At 46.5% G+C, this 5,860-nt stretch overlaps 1 long non-coding RNA gene across 1 annotated transcript; it reads right to left on the bottom strand.

Moving 5' to 3' along the window:
- Positions 1 to 863: 863 nt before the first annotated feature.
- LOC124023900 lies at positions 864 to 1,249 on the bottom strand. Its single transcript, XR_006836804.1, has 2 exons — positions 1,187 to 1,249; positions 864 to 1,091 (listed from the first exon to the last, which is right to left on the bottom strand). It is a non-coding gene; the product is annotated as an uncharacterized LOC124023900 (long non-coding RNA).
- Positions 1,250 to 5,860: the final 4,611 nt, after the last annotated feature.

Below are 5,860 nucleotides of genomic sequence, written 5' to 3'. Positions count from 1 at the left end.
TTTGTATTTATTTTTTGCTTACTTCCATCTTGGCATTTGGAAAGCTGTTTATCCACATTAAACAATGATAGGTCATATTGCAAATGTAGATTGTACAGCTAAAAAATATCTAATGTGTTGATTTAATTTGACTGTTTGTAAATGTCCTTGATTATAGCATGAATTCTGCATCATTCACAGTGTTTATAACTGTGGACGTGGGAGTATTCGGAGTAAAGCTTTTGACTATAGAAGAACAACTGAACAGAATAGCTGAGTTTTTTTTTTTTTTACAGACACATTAACGTCAACAACGACCTGAGGGAAATATGTAAATAGAGGGTCTGCCTATATAAATGGAGATTAAGTTAACTGGAGGAAATCACATTTTGAGAAATGCTTATAAGTTCTGTCAACATGAAATGAAATACCTGTCTATCATGTCACATTTCACAGTCTTCAGGTTTAAGTTATTTTGGGGGGTTTAATCGGGATAATCCAGTGCAACATGAATGTTGCAGGCCTGCTAGCACATCAATAACTCACTCTGACGTACAAAGCTTTTATAATTCATAAAGTCCTTTCACGGAAGATGTCCTTGGTTCTTCAGCAACAGGCAGGAAAGATGTCCTTGTTTCCTCAGTGACAGAAAAGCATTGCAACCAGTTGCCTGTAATGTAGCAGACATATTTAATTCCACTAGACAGCTAGCTAGTGTGAGATAAGACACGCCCCTCATTAATCATATTTAATTCCACTAGGCAGCTAGCTAGCGCAAGATAAGACACGCCCTCATTAATCATATTTAATACCACAGTGTAGCTAGCTTGTTACGCGGAGTGGAACAGGGGAACCAAGAGCAGACTCAGACGAGGAGACTGAGATGAAGTAACCAAAATATTTATTGAACCCCAGGTGGGGGATGGAGTGCAGGTCAGGGGATGCTCGGGCGGGTTGCTGGAAACCAGGTGCGGAGGCTGAGGCTGGAGCGAGATGGGTCGAGACAGGGTAAGCAGGTCCGGAGGGAGTAGTAGAGTGGGGAATCCAGGACAGAGTAGCAGGATGACGAGACGTGGGACAGGAGAATGGGATCAGAGTCAGAGCGGGCAGAACTGTAGCGGAGACGAAAACCGTGTCAGGAAGGAAAACAGGCACAACAGGATAACAGGATCTGAATAGTAACAAAAGGCTAGAAACGTAGACTGACTGAGCAGAGATTACAATCTGGCAGTGTGGAAGTGGCAGGGCTGAGTATTTGTAGAGGTCTCGATTATGGAACAGGTTGCAGCTGGTGGGGATCGACTCTGACTCCAGCACACCTGTCTCCACCCACACAATCACATACACAGAGAGAGAGGGAGAGAGTACTGGGGGAGTGTCGGCAGGTCAAGGAGACACAGGATGAGCAGTAGAGGGCATTGCAGGAGCAGATGTGACATTGATAGCAGTGTAGCTGTCTAGCGTGAGATATGATAGGAACATCATTAATCATATTTAATACCAGTGTAGCTAGCTAGCGTGAGATATGATACGAACATCATTATCGTGTTCCAACGGGGGTTTTTTGACATCCTGGCTACGCCTGAGGAGAGTAGAATAAGCGGTGTGGCACGGGGAAGGGGGGAGGAAATGTGAGGCAGGCAGGCCTCTATGACCATCATCATCATCCTCATCATCCTCTTTGCCTGTGTCCCAAGTCGTACCTTATTCCCTAAAGAGTAAGCGGTGTGGCACGGGGAAGGGGGGAGGAGATGTGAGGCAGGCCTCTATGACCATCATCATCATCCTCATCATCCTCTTTGCCTGTGTCCCAAGTCGTACCTTATTCCCTAAAGAGTGCACCACTTTTGATCAGAATCCATAGGGCCCTGGTCTAAAGTAGTGCACTATATAGGCAACAGGGTGCATTTGGAAGGCAGCGTTATCACACGTAGGTGTATGCTAATCCTTCCTGCCTGGGCCGATGTTTGAGCAAGAGAGGTGTGTGTGTGTGTGTGTGTGTGTGTGTGTGTGTGTGTGTGTGTGTGTGTGTGTGTGTGTGTGTGTGTGTGTGTGTGTGTGTGTGTGTGTGTGTGTGTGTGTGTGTGTGTGTGTGTGTGTGTGTGTGTGTGTGTGTGCGTGCGTGCGTGCGTGCGTGCGTGCGTGCGTGCGTGCGTGCGTGCGTGCGTGCGTGCGTGCGTGCGTGCGTGCGTGTGTAAAAACATGTTTTCTATTTGACATTGAGTGAGGTGTTATTGAAGTGATAATCCCGGAGAAACGGTGGGTTTGGAGGATATAATTGGTAATATATTTATTCATATCATTTTCATTCCACGAGGATATAGTCCTGAGGCTGCTTCCCAAGCCGGCTGCTCGTCATTCCAATGTACTGTCTCACTGGTCGTTGGATCGATTGGCAGGTTGCTATGGCAACCCCCGCCCCCATGTTAGCTAGCCAACTACACAGCTAGCACAATCACTTCAGACCAGGGATGGGCAACGTTGATTGGAGATGGGGAACTAATGATGTGGGGCAGCAGTGGCTCGCGGGTTCACCTACCCACATCCTTACCCACACATGCAGTCAGAGGGGGACCTCGCCTAATTGGGGGCCCTCGCCTAATTGGGGGCCCAGGCCTTTTTGGGGGCCCTAGCCTTTTGGGGGGCCCTAATCTTTTTGGGGGCCCGATCCTTTTTGGGGGCCCGAGACTTTTTGAGGGCCCGAGCCTTTTTGGGGGCCCGAGCCTTTTTGGGGGCCCAGGCCTTTTTGGGGGCCCTAGTCTTTTTGGGGGCCCAGGGCTTTTTGGGGGCCCTAGCCTTTTGGGGGGCCCTAGTCTTTTTGGGGGCCCGAGCCTTTTTGGGGGCCCTAACCTTTTTGGGGGTCTGAGCCTGTTTGGGGGTCTGAGCCTTTTTGGGTGCCCTAGCCTTTTTGGGGGTCTGAGCCTTTTTGGGGGTCTGAGCCTTTTTGGGGGTCTGAGCCTTTTTGGGGGTCTGAGCCTTTTTGGGGGTCTGAGCCTTTTTGGGGGCCCTAGTCTTTTTGGGGGCCCGAGCCTTTTTGGGGGCCCTAACCTTTTGGGGGGTCTGAGCCTGTTTGGGTGCCCTAAGCGAAATGTTGAAACTGTTTGCTGCAAATCTACACATTTTGCAAAAAGGGCAGATCTTTTTTTTTTTGCTCACGTTTTACAATTCTAGATATTTTTGCCATTTTGAGGTGGAGAGAAATGTTTCCAGTTTCTAATATGATATCTGAGTGAGACTAATGAAATCAATGGGGACCACCGGTGGGTAATTTGGAGATTTTATAAATGGGCTGATGAGACCGTGGACAGCACAGAGAGACGGAGCAGTAAAACAGTTCACCATTATAGTCTTAGCAAGTGGAACATCGAGGAATAGACATTGGCTGGCACGCGGTTTCAACCAATCAGTAAGCAGGATTAGAATCACCTGTCGTATAATTCTAATGGGGCAATACTTAATAATAATTTTAGAAAAAGTTAAAGTTTTACGTTTAAGTTTAAGCCGATTTAAAATCGTTGGCGTAGTTGCACGTAATCAACGGCTACATGTTAGCTGTTCCCATTACATAACCTGTCCCATTTAGCCCTATGCTATCATCACCAGGTGGCTGTGATTATATCCGGTTCAAATTCCGTATCAGCCAATTAAAATTGTCAACATATACTGAACAAAAATATAAATGCAACATGGAAAAATTTAAAAGATTTTACGGAGTTACAGTTTATATAAGGACATCAGTCAATTTAAATAAATAAGAACCTAAATTATGGATTTCACATGACTGGGAATACAAATACGCATCTCTTGGTCACAGATACACTACATGACCAAAAGTATGTGGACACCTGCTCATCAAACACCTCATTCCAAAATCATGGGCATTAATATGGAGTTGGTCCCCCCCCTGCTACAACAGCTTCCTCTCTTCTAGGAAGGCTTTCCACTGGATGTTGGAACATTGCTGTTACAACAGCTTCCCTCTTCTAGGAAGGCTTTCCACTGGATGTTGGAACATTGCTGCTATAACAGCTTCCTCTCTTCTAGGAAGGCTTTCCACTAGATGTTGGAACATTGCTGCTACAACAGCTTCCTCTCTTCTAGGAAGGCTTTCCACTAGATGTTGGAACATTGCTGCTACAACAGCTTCCTCTCTTCTAGGAAGGCTTTCCACTAGATGTTGGAACATTGCTGCTACAACAGCTTCCCTCTTCTAGGAAGGCTTTCCACTAGATGTTGGAACATTGCTGCTACAACAGCTTCCTCTCTTCTAGGAAGGCTTTCCACTAGATGTTGGAACATTGCTGCTATAACAGCCTCCACTCTTCTAGGAAGGCTTTCCACTAGATGTTGGAACATTGCTGCAGGGACTTGCTTCCATGCAGCCACAAGAGCATTAGCGGGTTCGGGTACTGATGTTGGGCGATTAGGCCTCCTGGCTTGCAGTCTGCGTTCCAATTCATTCCGAAGGTGTTCGATGGGGTTGAGGTCAGGGCTCTGTGCAGGCCAGTCAAGTTCTTCTACACCGATCTCGACAAAATCATTTCTGTATGGACCTTGCTTTGTGCACGGGGGGGCATTGTCCTGCTAAAACAGGAAAGGGCCTTCCCTAAACTGTTTGCCACAAAGTTGGAAGCACAGAATCATCTAGAATGTCATTGTATGATGTAGTGTTAATTACCCTTCACTGGAGGAACTAAGGGGCCCAAACCATGAATAACAGCCCCAAGACCATTACTCCTCCTCTTCACAGTTGGGACTATGCGTTGGGGCAGGAAGTGTTCTCTCGGCATCCACCAAAACCCAGATTCGTCCGTCTGACTGCCAGATGGTGAAGTGTGATTCATCGCTCCAGAGAACGTGTTTCCACTACTCCAGAGTCCAATGGCGGCGAAGCTTTACACCACTCCAGCCGACACTTTGCAATCGCGCATGGTGATCTTAGGATTTTGTGCAGCTGCTTGGCAATGGAAACCCATTCCCCAAATGAACAGTTATTGTGCTGACATTGCTTCCATGGGGGCAGTTTGGAACTCTGCAGTGAGTGTTCCACCCGAGAACAGACGCTTCCAGGGAGGCAGTTTGGAACTCTGCAGTGAGTGTTCCACCCGAGAACAGACCATTGTTACGCGTTACGCACTTCAGCACTCGGCGGTCCCGTTCTGTGAGCTTGTGTGGCCTACCACTTCCCGGCTGAGCCGTTGTTGCTCCTAGACGTTTCTACTTGATAATAACAGCACTTACAGTTGACCGGGGGGCAGCTCTAGCAGGGCATACATTTTGGCGAAGTGACTTGTTGGAAAGATGGCATCTTATACCATATTGAAAGTCACACAGCGCTTCAGTAAGAACAGTTTACTGACGATGTTTGTCCTTGGAGATTGCTTACTGTTTATACTGCAATAAGCTCACATAGTTAGCTGTAACAAACTACAAACTCCACACAGTTCTCACTGAATAGTTGGAAATGTATTTATCACTGAGTAAACCATTTCTGTACTTACAGCATTCAGCAGTACTTACAGCATTCAGCAGTACTTACAGCATTCAGCAGTACTTACAGCATTCAGCAGTACTTACAGAATTCAGCAGTACTTACAGCATTCAGCAGTACTTACAGAATTCAGCAGTACTTACAGCATTCAGCACTACTTACAGCATTCAGCAGTACTTACAGCATTCAGCACTACTTACAGCATTCAGCAGTACTTACAGCATTCAGCACTACTTACAGCATTCAACAGTACTTACAGCATTTACAGCAGTACTTACAGAATTCAGCAGTACTTACAGCATTCAGCAGTGTTTACAGCATTCAGCAGTACTTACAGCATTCAGCAGTACTTACAGCATTCAGCACGACTTACAGCATTCAGCAGTACTT

Source organism: Oncorhynchus gorbuscha, unplaced genomic scaffold (assembly GCF_021184085.1).
Source record: "Oncorhynchus gorbuscha isolate QuinsamMale2020 ecotype Even-year unplaced genomic scaffold, OgorEven_v1.0 Un_scaffold_1715, whole genome shotgun sequence".
NCBI classification, from domain to species: Eukaryota; Metazoa; Chordata; class Actinopteri; order Salmoniformes; family Salmonidae; genus Oncorhynchus; species Oncorhynchus gorbuscha.
Note: the sequence above shows the minus strand (reverse complement) of the source record. Positions and strands in the feature narration are given on the sequence as shown.